This window comes from Bubalus kerabau, chromosome 19 (genome assembly GCF_029407905.1).
Source record: "Bubalus kerabau isolate K-KA32 ecotype Philippines breed swamp buffalo chromosome 19, PCC_UOA_SB_1v2, whole genome shotgun sequence".
Taxonomy (NCBI): domain Eukaryota; kingdom Metazoa; phylum Chordata; class Mammalia; order Artiodactyla; family Bovidae; genus Bubalus; species Bubalus kerabau.
This window is the reverse complement of record NC_073642.1, coordinates 7,901,355-7,917,906: the sequence shown is the minus strand read 5'-3', so window position 1 is coordinate 7,917,906 and position 16,552 is coordinate 7,901,355. Positions and strand designations below refer to the sequence as shown.

The 16,552-nt window shown below is 51.7% G+C and overlaps 1 long non-coding RNA gene across 1 annotated transcript; it reads left to right on the top strand.

Annotated features, from left to right (window-relative positions):
* The first annotated feature begins 4,909 nt into the window (after positions 1–4,909).
* Positions 4,910–8,723, top strand: LOC129634560 (uncharacterized). The gene is made up of 3 exons (XR_008705746.1): positions 4,910–5,033; positions 6,200–6,252; positions 8,184–8,723. It is a non-coding gene; the product is annotated as an uncharacterized LOC129634560 (long non-coding RNA).
* Positions 8,724–16,552: the final 7,829 nt, after the last annotated feature.

Below are 16,552 nucleotides of genomic sequence, written 5' to 3'. Positions count from 1 at the left end.
GAGGGTCCCGTTGGCTGTTTCACCTGTACCTCCCTGGGTTGAACTCTCTGGGCTCTCTGGGCTGTGAGTGGTAGGGAAGTAAGTTAAGCAAAGTGACCAGAGCACTCACATCCCCAGAGGTAACACGTGGTCCTGGCAGGGGGGCTCCCGGTGAGGCTGAGCTGGTGCCGCAATCTCAGTGGGACCTGAGTGCGGACGGCTGCTGGAGACCAGAGCCTCAGACGTCACTTTGCAGGGGCCCAAATCCCCCAAGATGGAACGGCAGTCAGCACCTCCCTGTTCTAGCTGTTGACCACAGACATCTTCTATCTCTTAGGATCCCAATTTTATCCTCCAATCAACTGCCTGGTAAAGTCGAGGCTGGAGCAAGATGGTTTCCAGGGCAACTTTGCTGTCCACACATGTACCTATAATTTGAGGTCTTTAGAGAGCTTTCCTGAACGTGTGTATATATACATGTATATTAAACATGTACATATTGTATATATACATATATAATTTTCATATATGCCTCCTGGCTTCCCTGATGGCTCAGTGGTAAAGAAAATGCCTGCCAATGCAAGAGACGTGGGTTCAAAACGTGGGGCAGGAAGATCCCCTGGAGAAGAAAATGGCAACCCACTCTGGTATTCTTGCCTGGGAAATCCCATGGACAGAGGAGCCTGGCCGGCTACACTGCACGGGGTCGCAAAAGAGTTGGATGTGACTGAGCAACAAAACAGCAACAACACTGTTGTTCAGTTGCTCAGTTGTGTCTGACTCTTTGTGACCCCATGGACTGCAGCATGCCAGGCTTCCCTGTCCTTCACCATCTCCTGAAGCTTGCTCAAACTGATGTCCATGAACTCGGTGATACCATCCCACAATGAACAACAGCATATATGCAACTCATTTAAGAATAAGAAACGGCATTAATCCCTGGAGATCCAAGTCCATGCTCAGAAGCTCAAAAGTGAATGTCTGAAATTCACAGCAGTGGAGCAGCCAGGGGGCTTTATAGCAAGCCTGGTTCTGAGCTCCATTAACATATGATGTGGCCACTGCGTGGCTTTGGTGGCAGGAGGGGGTGAGCTGGGGAAGAAGGGGTTTCCTGGGGCCTGAGCATCAGTCAGGAGTGTTGCTGACCACCCAGTAACTGGACACCCTGTAGGACTGACTGCCTTCCCAGCCCTCCAGTGTCAGGGCAGGGCCGTGGGATGGATTCTGACCAGTGAGCAAAAGTGAGCTGTGACATTCTCAGGCCAGAGCTGGCTGCTGGCATGAGTCCTTCAAAAGGTCTCCATGAAACAAAAGCTGGCAAGTTTAAGAAAAAGGCTGCCTCATCCATCTGGTCCTGGAGAGACAAGAAGGTGCAGACCCCTGCCACGATGGGCATGTGCCATGAGTCAAGGAGGAACCGCTGCTGCTGTTGGCCACGGAGATTTGGTGGGTATGTGCTAGGCATAACCTAGCCCATTGTGGCAAGTTCAAGGCCTAAGTTACTCTCAATAATCCTAGAAAAACTACCTGCTTTTCCTTCCAGCTGTGGCCAAGATACACCAGTCTCAGGTTCTTGGTGAGTCTGACCTAAGTCTCCGGGCCAGTTCTTCCAGCAACACTGTGGATGGCCTGGGCCCCGACTTGGAAAGCCCTGCGGCCACTCATGGTGGGGTCTAGCCCCAGCTGTAACAGTTCTCGCTCATGGGGCTGTGATTTCAAGCCAGGCTGAGGAATTACAGTGAACAAGTGGCCTCCAGGGAAGGCTTCCCCTGGAAGTGTGGGCCCCACTTGGCATAAAAAGCTGTTTTCACACTTGCCTTTATTTTTTGCTGTGAGATGATAGCCTCTCTGGATGTGGAGCCGTCAGGGAGCGATCTCTTTCCCCAGGAAGATATGTGTCAAGCAGGACACTGAGAGGTCCGTGCAGCCTGGGCCCGGTCTCCTTTGTCTGAACCCCACGTGCGTGCTCCCCACACACAGTGTGGAGGGGCCCTAAGTGCCCGCAGGCTGGGCAGGGCACGAAACGAGCATCCGACAGCTCCCAGCCAGCGGCAGGCTGATGGGGAGGTGGTTTTTAACAGCCTCCTGCTTATTGATTTCCGTGTGGTGAGGTCAACTTCAGCCGCCCTCCCATGGAGAGAGGCTGCAAACCAAAGCGGTTTGGTCCCCATCTATTTCCTGCAGGCTCTCGGTAGAGTGACCAGCTCCCAGCTGGCTGTGACCTTGGGCAGGTCGCCTTGCCCAGGTCTCGGTTGCTCTCACATCCATGTCCCCTGGCAATGACATGCGCTGGAAGCCTGCTAAGGGCCAGGCACTGCCTCAGTGACTGACACGTGGTCAGGCCTTCCATCCTCGCCCAGCTCCCTTAGCTGATCCCGGTTTTCCAGGTGAGGACACTGAGGCACAGGGAGGTCAGGTAACGTCAGTGAGGTCATGGAGCTGGTGGCTCTGGAGCTCAGCACAGTGCCCGGCTCTGCCGCCAGCTGAGGACCTGAACACTCAGCTGAGCATTGCCCAGGCCCTTTCCTGGGCCACCGCCGTTTCCTGCTTCTTGTGTCCTGTGCCAGTTTGTTCCTAGCCTTTACATCACAGCTCCCCCATCTTATTCCCTGATGGGGAACCTCACAGCGGGCTGGGCACTAGCTGGGCGCACAGCCAACCAGAGACGTGATGGGCTGGCCTCCCTGCGGGGTTGGAGACCTCTCCTGGGGGTGGGCAGGAGCTGCCAAAGGAAGGCTGTGGCGCTGGGTGGCAGGGCACGGTGGAGCGGCCTGTGGGCCCACCTGAGGAGGCAGGGGCCAGACTGACACAGCAGCTGAGGGCAGGGCTGGACTTCCTCCTCAGTCACCCCTGTGCCCCACAAAAAACCCCAGAACTGACCTGACCCCAAACAGCAGCTCCTGGGAGTACTGCCCACCAGTGGGTGCCACTGCACTCCCAACCAGTGCTGGGAGACACGGTTTCTGGCCCTCCAGTGGCCCTGTCAAGCTAAAGACAAACTGGGGGTGGGGGCAGGCCCTCCTGGGAGACATTAGAGAGGGCTCTGTGGCCTGGTGGGCATAAGGAAGGGCAGCAGCCATGGGAGGCCCTGGACTCACCCTGGGACCCAGCCAGGTGAGCTGCCCAGGACAGCACCTGTGGGAAGGGGTCCCTGCCTGCTTTTTCCCCTGGAGCCACCATATAGGCTAATGAAGGGACGTGACCAAAGACTCTGGAAACACTGGTTTGGCTCAAGGTGGGCCCCTCACTTAAGTTGGGTCCCCCCGGGGTCTTTTGGAGGTGGACTGGGAGCTGTCCCTGGGAGGGTGCCGGGTAAGTGGCAGCTGCCTGGCAGAGGGTGAAGAAGTGGGGGGCACAGGTGTCTGCCATGCCCAGCTGTCCCTCCACGTGCAGGAAGGAGCTGCAGACTTGGGGTGCTGAGCATGGACTACCTCCCACACCCCCGCGGCCTGAGGCTGCCCGCCCCTCAGTCGGAGTCCTGGGCTTTCACCCTGACTACTCTGCACCCGCTCTGGGTCCAGACGGGAGCCCTGGGCTCCTCCAGGTCCTGCCTGTGTGCCCCAGCCCCGCTGACTGTGGCCCTTGCTGCTGGATGCCTCACCCCACAGCTGCCCCTGGTGGGCACCCAGAACCTGGTGTAACCTCAGCTCATGTGTGGACAGGGATGGCCCCTTGTGGGTGAGCTCAAGACATGAAAAGGCCATCGAGACACAAAGGGGCACCAAAGACAGAGGTCACCTCGGCCACACTCATGCATGCAGCTGGTTTGTACCCCGCGGTGGGGTGCGGCCAGAGCCCGGAGGCTGGCTGGGGAGCCCCGGGGAACGTGTGCCAGGCGCAGGGACGCTCTGGTCAGCCCCTCTCCTCAGGATGCCGCCTCCCAGCTGCGTCGTTGAGGACAGTGCGAGGAGACAGGCTGGGATGGATGAGAGGGCCACCGAGCACGAGTCTGACTGACGGAGCGCGGCCCTGTGTGTCAGAAAGCCCTTGGCCTGAGAGCGGTGCACAGCCGCCTGGCGCCGGCGCCCACCGACAGGAGACCACTCCCCAACTCCGGAAACTATTTCTGCAGCTTCCGGCTTTGGTTCCCCTCAGTCCGCTCCCACCTCCGACGTGAGTCTGACGTACTTGCGGGCAGAGCCTGTGAGAGACCGCACAAGGGCAGGGTCTGGTGAGAAGGGGAGCCTCCATTCGGCGACAGCATTGCTGGGGAACAGGCTGCCGTGTGGTGGCCAGATTTAACCCCTAGAATTTCAGTTAAAATGGAAAGTTTGGAAAATCAGAGCTGCCATGGCTCAGCCCGCCTCTCCCCTACGAGCAGGACGTGCTGGGGCTCTGGGGGGTTCTTGGTAACTTCTTCAGGGCGGGGACTCCACAGAGCTGGGGGAGCGCGGGATGGGACGATGGCCATGCTCGGCCACTCCCTGTGCCTGGCCGGGGCAGGAGCCCATGAGAGCCTCCGTCTTCCTTCCCCTGGAGCAGTGGGAGAAGCAGGAATTCACCCCCTGGCCAGGTCCCCCTGCTGTTGGGGACACTAAATGACACTCAGACTCAAAGCTCCCAGCCCAGAGCTCGTGTCCTGTCCCTGCTCCTGCCCGCCCGGATTGCCAGTCCGCCCTGGGACAGCCTGACTTCCCCGCTCCTCCACACCCCGCGGAGGCCACCCTGCAGACCCCGGTGGCCAGGCATGGGAAGAACAAGACTGACACATGGGGTTCCTGTGCTTGTCACACACAGTAATTTTTCTCAATTTTTAAAAGAGCTTATACCTTTGGCTCTTACAAACAATTCATCTTCTAAAAATCCACTTGGGAGCCCTGGATAGCACCCCCGCCCCTAGGCCTGCCTGGATTCACTCTGTGTCTCTGGTTTATTTTGCTCTATGCCTTCATTACCAGAAATATACTTTGTATTTTATTTATCTCACTTAGCATCTCTCCCGGCCCCTCTAACGAGAACAGAAGTGGCCGGAAGGAGTCGGGAGTCACTTAGTTTCTTCTGTTTACTCTGTATCTTCAGAACCTACGCTGTGCCTGGAATGCCATCGGCACTCAGTAAGTACTTTTGGAAAGAGTTTGTCAAAGGGATCCGTTTCTCACCAAGGAGGGAAGGGGGCACTGCAGGGTCCCCATCTCTCGTAGGAGCCCTCCTGGTTGCATCATCTGCCCTGGGCTAGAATTGAGTGCACCTCCTTTCTGGTCCTCACCAAGACTCCAGAGGCTCTGGGCCCAAACCCCCAGTTCACCTTGGAGGCAGGTAGAGGTGGGGGGACCTGCTCCTAGCACCCGGCCAGTCCTGGCTCCCTGCCTCCCATGGTGCGCTTTCTGGCACCTTTGAGCTAACACCGAGGCCTGCAGATGATTGCTGGGCAGTTGGTCGGACTCGAAAAGTATCCAGCCCCACCCTGGACCCACAGAACCAGAGTCTACCTTTTAGCAAAATCCCAGGGTCATTCAAGTGCTGCTTCCAGTTTGAGAGGTGCTGGTGACCTGCTCAAATGCCCCCTTCTCCCAGGCTAAGGGAAATGCTTTGCTGAGACCATCTTGATTTCTTTTGGTCTCTGCAGTTATTGAAACAGACAGCGCGCGTGGCTGAGGGGGGACGGGACTTAGCATTACTGCGCGGAAACGGTGAAGGGCAAACCCAGCAATTAGCGGCAGAGAGTAGGGAGGCGAGGCAGGCAGGATGGAGAGCCAGGGAAACAGCAACCATAATTGCAGGGTGTGCCAGCCTTGGGGACGTGCAGTGGGAGGCGTCATTAAGACAGCAGCCACCTATGCGTGGGGGGATGACGGGTGGAGCCCGGTGACAGGGAGGCAGAGAACGTGTGGACCCAGGGGCCTCCTCAGGGCTGGATGCAGCCCAGGTGGGCCTTTGTCTCCACCACGTCGAGCCCTCACTGCACCCCTTGTGGATGCTGCTGTAGTACCTGCACAGGCCTGCACAAGGCTTTTGGCAGCTGGAGGGTCAGATTTCCTGCTAGAAGCTCTATTTGCCACATTTGAACTGACTACAGAGAAGGCTAGGCCTTCAGAGGGATGTTCCAACTGGGGTCCCCGGCACCCTGAGGCTTCACGAAGGGTTGTGGAGACAGCCACCAGCGTGAGGTGGGGGCTTCTCACCCCTTGCCCAGTCCCCCATCCCTCACACCCCACCTTCAGCCAGGCAACTCTGCTCTTGTCTCTTTTATACGCTGGAATTCTGATTTTTGCTGCTTTAGGGAAAGAGAGAGAAGGAAAGTGTCCAGGTCCTGCACACCGTCTCACCTCACAGGTAAGGGGTCCACTCAAAGTGACTCGGTAGGAGGGATGTTCTGTTTTTCTTCCCTGAGAGCTGGGCCTCAGAGAAGGGAAGCCACATTTAGTCTCCTTGTGCAGATGACCAGAGCCTGCTGTTTGCACTGCCTGAGAGAAGATGAGGAAGCTGCTAGGGCTATTAAATCCCCAAGGACTTATAGAGTTAGAGGATGACCCAGGCTTGGCGCCCAGATCCATCCAGAACCCAGAAGCGCCTCGGGGCCACTTAAAGCCCCAGTGACGTCACTCACTCCTCAGGCTCCTCTGGCTCTCTTGATTCAACTCCGCCCCATCCATCATTCGTCAGCTGTCGTGGTGGGCTGCCGTCTATAGTGAGCCTGGGCATCGGGCAGCAAGGTGAGGCTACCACCCATGGGATGGGGCACTTCAGGAAGCAGAGCTCGAAGAAGGGATCAGCTGCATTGCTGCCTGGGGAGCCTCTGGGTGACCCAGGTCAGCCCAGGATGACCAGGGAGGGAGATGAGATTGGCCGCTGCACAGGCAGGCAAGTGTCCTCAGGGCCAGAGACTCTGCTGAGGCCATTGGGGTGGCCCCTCCCCCTCCCCCTCTGGCCGAGGCTCCCGGGCCCCTCCCTATGTGCCCCGCCCCCCCACCAACCCCTGGCTCTGTCTCCTGTTCTCTGTGCCTCTCTGCTCAGGGGACACTGGGTCTGCCCCGTGCTGGATGGTGCAGGACAGCAACTGGCTGCAGCCTGGTTCTCATATAGTCCGCATGTTTCTGTCCCCTCCGGTTGGGAGGACTTTCTACAGGGAAGGTTCCCCAGGGTCTGGAGTCAGGCAGGGAGGAGGCCTGGAGAAGGAGTAGGTGGCCAAGGCCACAGTGGCCTGTCAGTCCATCCCTGGTTAGAAAGGCTTGTTCCCAAGAAAATAGCAGCCCTGTATTTGATACCCAAGCTTGGCTTCCTGTCGCCTCTCAGAGCACGTTTAGCTGAGTGGGTGCGATCTCCACTGGAGCGATTAGCAGCGTCTAAGCCTGAACCCCTGAGACTGAGTCATCCTGTGCCTCGGGCAGCCTTCCCCTGCTCACACACTGTGTGGGACCCAGAGGGACTGCAAGACAGTGTTTGGGGCTGCATGACTTTATTTTAGCATCTAGATTTCCTCCCAGCCGCACCAGTGGTGTGGTAGCACTTCCTGTGAATGTATTATATGTTGAAAGGCAGACGGCAAGGCAGCTCCTGCTTTGGGGTTGGACAGGGTCCTGGCGCTATGATTTCCCTGACTTCTTCCCCACTGACTGCCCAGAGACAAAGGCTGACCCTTCATTATACCCCCAGCCCGAGTTGTCCCAAGACCAAGTATCCCCAGACCCAGGCCATGGGTCCCCACCTGGGGCAGGTTGGAGGCTCCTGTCCACCTCCCCACCCCCCACCCCCAGCCTCTAAGAAGTTCTGAAATAAGGAAAGGAGTGGAGGTGGGAGAGGTACCCCAAATAAAGGCCTCTGAGGATGAAAGCCCAAATCCGGTCTTTCCACTGAAAAGAAGACTCCCATTTGTTCTTGGGTAGAGTTTAAAGAAGAACAGAGTATTGTTCCTGTGAAATGGTTTCATTTTAAGCCTTTACTTTGGGGGGTTTGTTCTGGTTTTGTGCGTTCTTTCCTCCCTGTGGCCGCTGCACATGAAAGGCTGGGGTCAGGCCAGGCATGAGGGGGGCAGGAGCCGCCTGTTCCTCTTTGATTTACCAGAGAACAGCAGGATGCTCCCTCTACCTGGAGATGTCTGGCTGTCTCCTTCAGGCCAGTCCCAGACTTTGCTGAGAATAATCCCTCCTTGAAAAAAAAAAAAACAACAATTCCCATTAAATGATTCACATCGTCCACGCCAAACTCAAAGCTCAGAGAGAGGGCTTTGAAGCCTTTTCACCGAACAAAAATAAAACCCTTCGCAGATGCTGGAGAAATGCTGCTGAAATAACTCTCAGGTATGTGAAAGAGCTGAGATGTGTGAGCAGCGGAACAACAGCCCAAGATGAAGATGGTTCGATGAACAAATGGAAGGAATGAGGAACGTGGCTGGGAGAGGGGCTGCTTCCTGGGAGATTTCTGGAATGTGTGTGATTTGATCCAACACTGGGCTATGTTGGCACTGATGATTACCTCCACAAAAGAGGGAAGCAGATAATTCCAAACGACATGTGGTCCACACACCAGAAGCACCTTCCAACAAGACAGCCAGAAAGGAGGAGTCCCAGTCCTGCAAAAGCCCCATGGTAATGTGGGAGAAAGTCTTTGAGGAATTCTGAGCCTGGACCTAAGTCAGACATACCCAAATTTATTCATTCATTTATCCATTCACTCAGTAAACATTTACTGAGCATCACTATATGCCAGCCTTGTTCTAGGTGCTGGATATACAGCACTAAGCAAAAAAGATTTGTGCCAACCATGCTCCTAACACCTGCTGCATGGTCCAATAAACCCAGATGGAACATATGACCAATCTCCGGAGCTTGCTTCTCAAACTGCACCATGCAGACGAACTACCTGGGACCTTATTAGAAGCAGAAGGTGATCAAGGAGTTGAGGAGGGACGGGAAGCTCTGAATGTCTAGCAGATCCCAGGTGATGGCATTGCTGCTGGCCCATGAGTAGAGCACCAAGCCTGCTGGTTTCCACCCCAGCTCTTTCATCTGCTGCATGAGCTTGGTCAAGCACTTCAAGCATATTCTGCCTCCTCAATCTTTCCATCTATAAAAGAGAGGTTGAAGCAGTCCCCAACATACACATGCACAGAGTCTCAGCAACGCATCTTTGGAGCTTGCTCTTGTTATGAATTTCCCTGACTTTCCTGCCATACAGCTACAACTGCTTGATTCAGAAGACTCCTTCCAGACCTGAGAAAGTGGAAGGATGAGCAGCATTTGTCTTCAAATACTGCCACTTGGGGTAGCTGGGTGTGAGGAGGGAAGGTTTCTCCACAACACTGCTGTGGGGAATCACACCCTGGGCATCCACCTAGCAGCTGGGAGACCAGAACAGACAGCTGTGGACTGCAGCATCACACAGGGACCACTGGGATCATCCAGAAAAACAGAAAAACATGGAGTTATTCAATACCCAGGATCTGGGGTCAAATGTTGTTCAGTTGCTAAGTCCAACTCTTTGCGACCCCATGAACTGCAGCATGCCCAGCTTCCCTGTCCTTCACTGTCTCTTTGAATTTGTTTAAACTCATGTCCATTGAGTTGGTGGTGCTGTCCAACCATGCCTGGGTGCAACTTGTGTCTTCCACTGAAGCTCTGGGTGACTGTAGGCAGGGTGCTTAGTTTCTCGGTGCCTCATTTTACTCATGGGTAAAACAGATTCCCATGGTCTAGTGGATTTCCCTACTTTCTTCACTTTAAGTCTGAGTTTGGCAATAATGAGTTCATGATCTGAGCCACAGTCATCTTTTAGGATTTGAAATAGCTCAACTGGAGTTCCATCACCTCCACTAGCTTTGTTTGTAGTGATGCTTCCTAAGGCCCACTTAACTTTGCATTCCAGAATGTCTGGCTCTAGGTGAGTGATCACACCATTGTGATGATGGGTCATGAAGATCTTTTTTGCATAGTTCTTTTGTTGACTATGAGGTCTACTCTATTTATTCTAAGGGATTCTTACCCACAGTAGTAGATATAATGGTCATTTGAGTTAAATTCACCCATTCCAGTCTATTTTAGTTCACTGATTCCTAGAATGTCGATGTTTACTCTTGCCATCTCCTGTTTGACCACTTCCAATTTACTTTGATTCATGGACCTAACATTCCAAGTTCCTATGCAATATTGCTCTTTATAGCATCAGGCTTTACTTCCATCATCAGTCACATCCACAGCTGGGTGTTGTTTTTGCTTTGGCTCCATCTCTTCATTTTTTCTGAAATTATTTCTCCACTGATCTCCAGTAGCATATTGGGCACCTACCGATCTGGGGAGTTCACCTTTCAGTGTTGTATCTTTTTGCCTTTTCATACTGTTCATGGGGTTCTCAAGGCAAGAGTACTAAAGGGGTTTGCCATTCTCTTCTCCAGTGGACCACGTTTTGTCAGAACTCTCCACCATGACCCAGTGGAACCAGAGATCAAATTGCCAACATCTGTTGGGTCATTGAAAAAGCAAGAGAGTTGCAGGAAAACATCTATTTCTGCTTTATTGACTACACCAAAGCCTTTAACTGTGTGGATCACAACAAACCGTGGAAGGTTCTTAAAGAGATGGGAATACCAAACCACCTTACCTGTCTCCTGAGAAATCTGTGTGCAGGTCAAGAAGCAACAGAGTTGGATATGGAACAACAGACTGGTTCCAAATCAAGAAAGGCATACGTCAAGGCTGTATATTGTCACCTTGCTTATTTAACTTCTATGCAGAGTGCATCATGTGAAATGCTGGGCTGGATGAAGCACAAGCTGGAATCAAGATTGCTGGGAGAAATATCAGTAACCTCAGATTGATACACTACCCTTATGGCAGAAACACTACCATGCAGATGACATTACCCTTATGGCAGAAAGCGAAGAACAACTAAAGAGCCTCTTGATGAAGGTGAAAGATGAATGAAAAATTTGGCTTAAAACTCAACATTCAGAAAACTAACCATGGCATCCGGTCCCATCACTTCATGGCAAATAGATGACAAAACATTGAAACAGTAACAGACTTTATTTTGGGGGGCTCCAAAATCACTGCAGGTTGTGACTGCAGCCGTTAAAGTTATGACCAACCTCGACAGCATATTAAAAAGCAGAGACATTACTTTGTCAACAAAGATCCATCTAGTCAAAGCTATGGTTTTTCCAATAGTCATGCATGGATGTGAGAGTTGGACTATAAAGAAAGCTGAGTGCCAAAGAATTGATGCTTTTGAACTGTGATGTTGGAGAAGACTCTTGAGAGTCCCTTGGACTGCAAGGAGATCCACCCAGTCCATCCTAAAGGAAATCAGTCCTGAATGTTCATTGGAAGGACTGATGCTGAAGCTGAAGCTCCAATATTTCGGCCACCTGATGCAAAGAACTAACTCATTGAAAAAGACCTTGATGCTGGGAAAGATTGAAGGCAGGAGAAAGGGACGACAGAGGATGAGATGGTTGGTTGGCATCATCCACTCGATGGACATGAGTTTGAGTAAGCTCTGGGAGTTGGTGATGCACAGGGAAGCCTGATGTACTGCATGCAGTCCATGGGGTAGCAAAGAGTTGGACACAACTGAGTGACTGAACTGAACTGAAAACAGATTCACCTTAGTGCCCACTTCCAGGCTTGGTTCTTCCTTCATTTATCTGCTTTCTTGAGATCCAATTTGGAAGCAGGCCCACAAGGAATATGGCAGGAGGCATCTGTCCCAGGCAGGTGGCATTTTGACTGTGGTGTCAATGTCTTGAGTGGGTGGGTTCATGATGTGGGTGTCTTGGTCATGGTCACATGGCTGCATCATAGTTTGGCAACAACCTCAGTTCCAGCAGAGACTTGAATGTCTCCAGGAGTGGTGCTTCTCAAGGTGAAATAGTGCAGAGACCTATGACTGTGACCCACTGGGCTGGGCAGGTACATGTCCATTGTCATCATCTGAGAGGCCCTGAATTGGAGTCAGGTGCAGGCAGCACCCCAGGATCTGAGATCACAGTGGGCATCCAGACCTGCCACTGACCAGGTGAGCAACTAAAGAGATTGGGCAATTCATTCAAGCCCTCTGGTCTCAGGGTTTTCTTGCATAAAGTGAGAACATAGGATGAGGGTTTCTTATGCCAGGGAGAAGCCAGTCTCCTGTGGACAAGGGTCTGGAAATATCACAGCTGGGAGGTGAGACATCACCCTGGTCCAGCCCCACCCAAAACCTATGCGTGGGCTTCCTTGTCTATAGCAACACCACACAGTATTTGAGACTTGTGTGCATGTGAGCTAAGTCGCTTCAGTCGTGTCTGACTCTGTGATCCCATGGACTGTAGCCCACCAGGCTCCTCTGTCTGTGGGATTCTCCAGGTAAGAATACTGGAGTGGGTTGCCATACCCTCCTCCAGGGGATCTTCCTGACCCAGGGACTGAACCCACACCTCCTGTATCTCTTGCACTGCAGGGGGATTCTTTATTTGCTGAGCCACTGGGGAAGCCCATTTGAGACATACTTATACCTAAAAACTGTTCATTGTTTGTCTGAAACTCAGTTTTAAACCAGCTTCCTATATTTTATCTGGCAACCCTACCTCAGACCCCTTCTCTTTTTCTAGGCCCCAGCCCCAGCTCCCAGCTTCCCTGAAGCCTCACCCATCCTGACCCACCCTTCTCCAAGCCCACATACCCTTCCTGGGTTAGGGAAAGGAAATGTTCTGTCTTCCCTGTATACTATTCAGTTCGGTCACTCAGTCGTGTCAGACTCTTTGTGGCCCCATGGACTGCAGCACACCAGGCTTCCCTGTCCATCACTGACTCCCGGAGCTTGCTCAAGCTCATGTCCATTGAGTCAGTGATGCCATCCAACCATCTCATCCTCTGTCAGCCCCTTCTCCTCTTGCCTTCAGTCTTTCCCAGCATCAGAGTCTTTTCCAGTGAGTCCGTTCTTCTTATCAGGTGGCCAAAGTATTGGAGCTTCAGCTTCAGCATCAGTCCTTCCAATGACTATTCAGGACTGATTTCCTTTAGGATTGACTGGTTTAATCTCCTTGCGGTCCAAGGGACTCTCAAGAGTCTTCTCGAACAGTTCAAATGCATGAAGTCTTCGGCACTCAGCTTTCTTTACGGTCCAACTCTCACATCCATACATAGTTGAGTATAAGGACCTTTGTAGGCAAAGTAATGTCTCTGCTTTTTAATATGCTGTCTACATTGGTCATAGCTTTTCTTCCAAGGAGCAAGCCTCTTTTAATTTCATGGCTGCAGTCACCACCTGCAGTGATTTTGGAGCCCCCCAAAATAAAATCCGTCACCATTTCCATTGTTTCCCCACCTATTTGCCATGAAGTGATGGGACTGGATGTCATGATCTTTGTTTTTTGAATGTTGGGTTTTAAGTCAGCTTTTTCACTCTCCTCTTTCACCTTCATCAAGAGACTCTTTAGTTCCTCTTTGCTTTCTGCCATAAGGGTGGTGTCATCTGCATATCTGAGGTTGTTGATATTATTAAGATACAAACTCTGCTTATCTTGGGCTGCCTTCTTGATTGCAAAAAGCTATCTTGGGTTATTTAACAGGACACTGCCTGTTTCTTTCTTTTCTCATTCCCACTATTAATTCCCTTCTTTTCAAAGCAACGAGGGTGTGACAGCCACTGTCCCACCACTAGGGAGAATGCTGGGTGTGAGGACTTAAGTAAAGGAAACGGTAACTCTTTTGAGACACTGTCTCCCTATGCAATGACCTGCAGCCAGATGGAGCTGCCTTTACCAGACGTGGGGGTTGGCAGATGGTGAGGGAAGGAAACCAAGGGATGAAAAGGGTTTAAATGTTCTAAGGGTATCTTGTTTGGAATCTGCTTGTGTGCATCAATGAGGCCCATTTAAATATTTAAAATAATATTTAAAATAGAATAGGAAATGCTTGCTTTTTTTCCCCCCTCAACCAATAGGAGGTGGGGTCAGGTGCAGCCTCACTCCCACCCTCCCCCAGGCCCTTCATTTGCTCCCTGGAGGCCAACACAAGGGCTGGCGCCTTTGTGCAGCAGACACCACTGTGTCCCTTGGGCACATCTGCCCCATGGGCTTGGATATGTTTCATGCAGAGGCTGGAGTTTACAGGTTGCCCCGTCATGTATCCTTCTTTCACTCTTATCTTGGAGAGCATTCCAAACCCCTCCTCTGAGGTCACCTTCAGATGGGTCACCCACGACTGATGCAGGTGGCCTCTGTGTCTGAATTGGGAGAGAGCCTGGAACCAGACGTCCTCAAAACAGTTGGGGAGCCCTTCAGCCTGCCACCCTCCTCCGGATCGGTCCAGATCCCAAAGTAACATCTACAAGATCAATTTAAAACTTAACTCTGCTTTCAGAAGAAAGTCCAGCCAGTGGCATAGCTTTGAGATTCCATCTGATCTTTGCTGATATATTTAGAACTGCTTTTACACACTTTTAATTAGTGTATACATGCCAACTTTTGTTTTGCCCCCCCTTAATATCACTTCTCATAAACATTTCCCTGTACTAGCATAAGATCATATCTTTTTGATTTGCAATGGAAAAACTGTGTCACTATTTTTTCCATCACTCAAGCATCTATGGAGTTGATCTTTTTGCCAGGAGTTCTCTCACTGGTGTTTGAATACAAAAAGGAATGTGAAATATCTCATCTGAAAACTTCTGTTTAACTACTAAAATGGCTCAGATCTCATTTGCTATACACATAAAGATTAAAATCAATAGTAGTCATGTATCCCCCTCTTCTGCTTCAGAAAAAGGCAAGTGGAGGAACACCCCACCCTCACCCCATCTTTGTCACACATGCCCTTCCTCACAGGCTCTTGGCATGGAAAGGATTAGTAAACTATGTCAAAGGCCAGGAGCCAAAAATCACACCCTGTGCTAGCCAGGAAAACACTCCGCTCCCCAGGCCATGCCCTCATCCCACCAGCTCTGACACTCCGAGTGCCTAAAATCATGAGCAGGACAGTGAGTGCTTGGGTGGCCAACTCTCCCCTTCACGATGTTTGCTTAAATACTTACTGGGCCAAGCTGGAAAAGGGTGCCTGTGATTCCTCCTTGCAGCATGTTGAGGCTGAATCTTCTCCCAGACAGATGTCAGCAGTAATTTTATGTAAAGATGAATCTTGAGCTTGGTGCAAACATAGGCAATAAGAAATTTGACATCACCACATTCAACCCAGGAGCTGGAGGGGCATCACTTAGAAGAAGTGGGAGGCGGTGGGCTGTGCTGGATCCTGGAGCCCACCTCCTGGAGAACAGCTGGTGTTAATCCTTTAGATGCTGGGTCCCTGGGAGGGTCCCTGGGAAAGGGCTGGGGCATCAGCAGTGGTTGCGGGCCATGGTCTGGAAGGACGACTGGGTTTTAACATCCAGCACAGCCATCACTGGGCACATCGATTGAACACCTGGCTCAGGTGTAACTGAAGGTGTGGGCTCCCACAGGTGGCCCTCATCTTTCCATGTCCCCACCCTGGAGCCATCCTCATGCTAAGTCACTTCAGTCATGTTCAACTCTTTGGAACCCTATAGACTGCAGGCCACCAGGCTTCTCTGTTCATGGGATTCTCCAGGCAGGAATACTGGAGTAGGTTGCCATGCCCTCCTCCAGGGGAACTTCCTGACCCAGGGATTGAACCTGAGACTCTTAATGTCTCCTGCATTGGCAGGTGGTTTCTTTACTACTAACACCTCCTGGGAGCTCCTGGGGGCCATCCTCAGTAATCCTCATATCCAGCAATGAGACCCAACTCCATAGCATTCTAATAAAAGGGGTAGCCTACCGAAGACTTTGGGGGATCCAGGAGAGATGCCACCCTGCGGTCAGCAGAAATACAAGACAGTTCTCAGGAAGCATGGCCCCTCGCTCCCCATCACAGCCTCTTCTAGCCTGTCCTCTTTTTCTAGCACAGTCTCTAACGACTTTCCTAGGTGTCCTGAGCAACTCAGCCCCAACAGAGTGACAGTATAATTTATGGTTCAAACTGGGGTGCTCTGAAAGTGAAAGGGGAGCTATGAGCATGCTAGGTCCAAACCTAGCAAACCACTAGCTCTGACTTAGGAGCCCCATTTGGTGCAGAACAAGCCAGTGGTTTGCTAAATAGGTTTCGTAATTACCCCATTCTCCTTAGAGACAGGAACAGATTTCTCCCTGTGGGTCAATTTGGCTGCTAAGAAATTGTTCTGTTCAGGGTGGCCTAGCGCACTAACCAGTATCTCTAAACAAGAAGTGAGGTCTATTCAGAAGGTCATTTACCCCTGAAATGAGTGTTGTTCATAAGAGACTCAAGTTCTCGCTGGTGACACTTATCCTTTTCCTTCACTAGTGTTTCTTTCACACTGAGCCCCTTTGAGATCCTTTCATCAGTGGGCTCTTTCTGGCTGGTTTTGATAACCACATTTTTATTTACATGCAAATTCACAGCAAGCAGCTCACATGTAAATACTATACTAATTATTAAACTTCTATGGCTCATCAGAATGCTGTATCCTAATTGGCTCCGAGATTGGCAATAACCCACAGTAGCCTGATTTGGAGCCAGACCAGTTTTTGCATCTGCATAATAAAAGGAAGCAGGAGGCTGGGAGAGTGTACACCTAATTTATATGTGTCTCTTCAAGGTCAAATAATCTTGTATTCCTTCTCAAT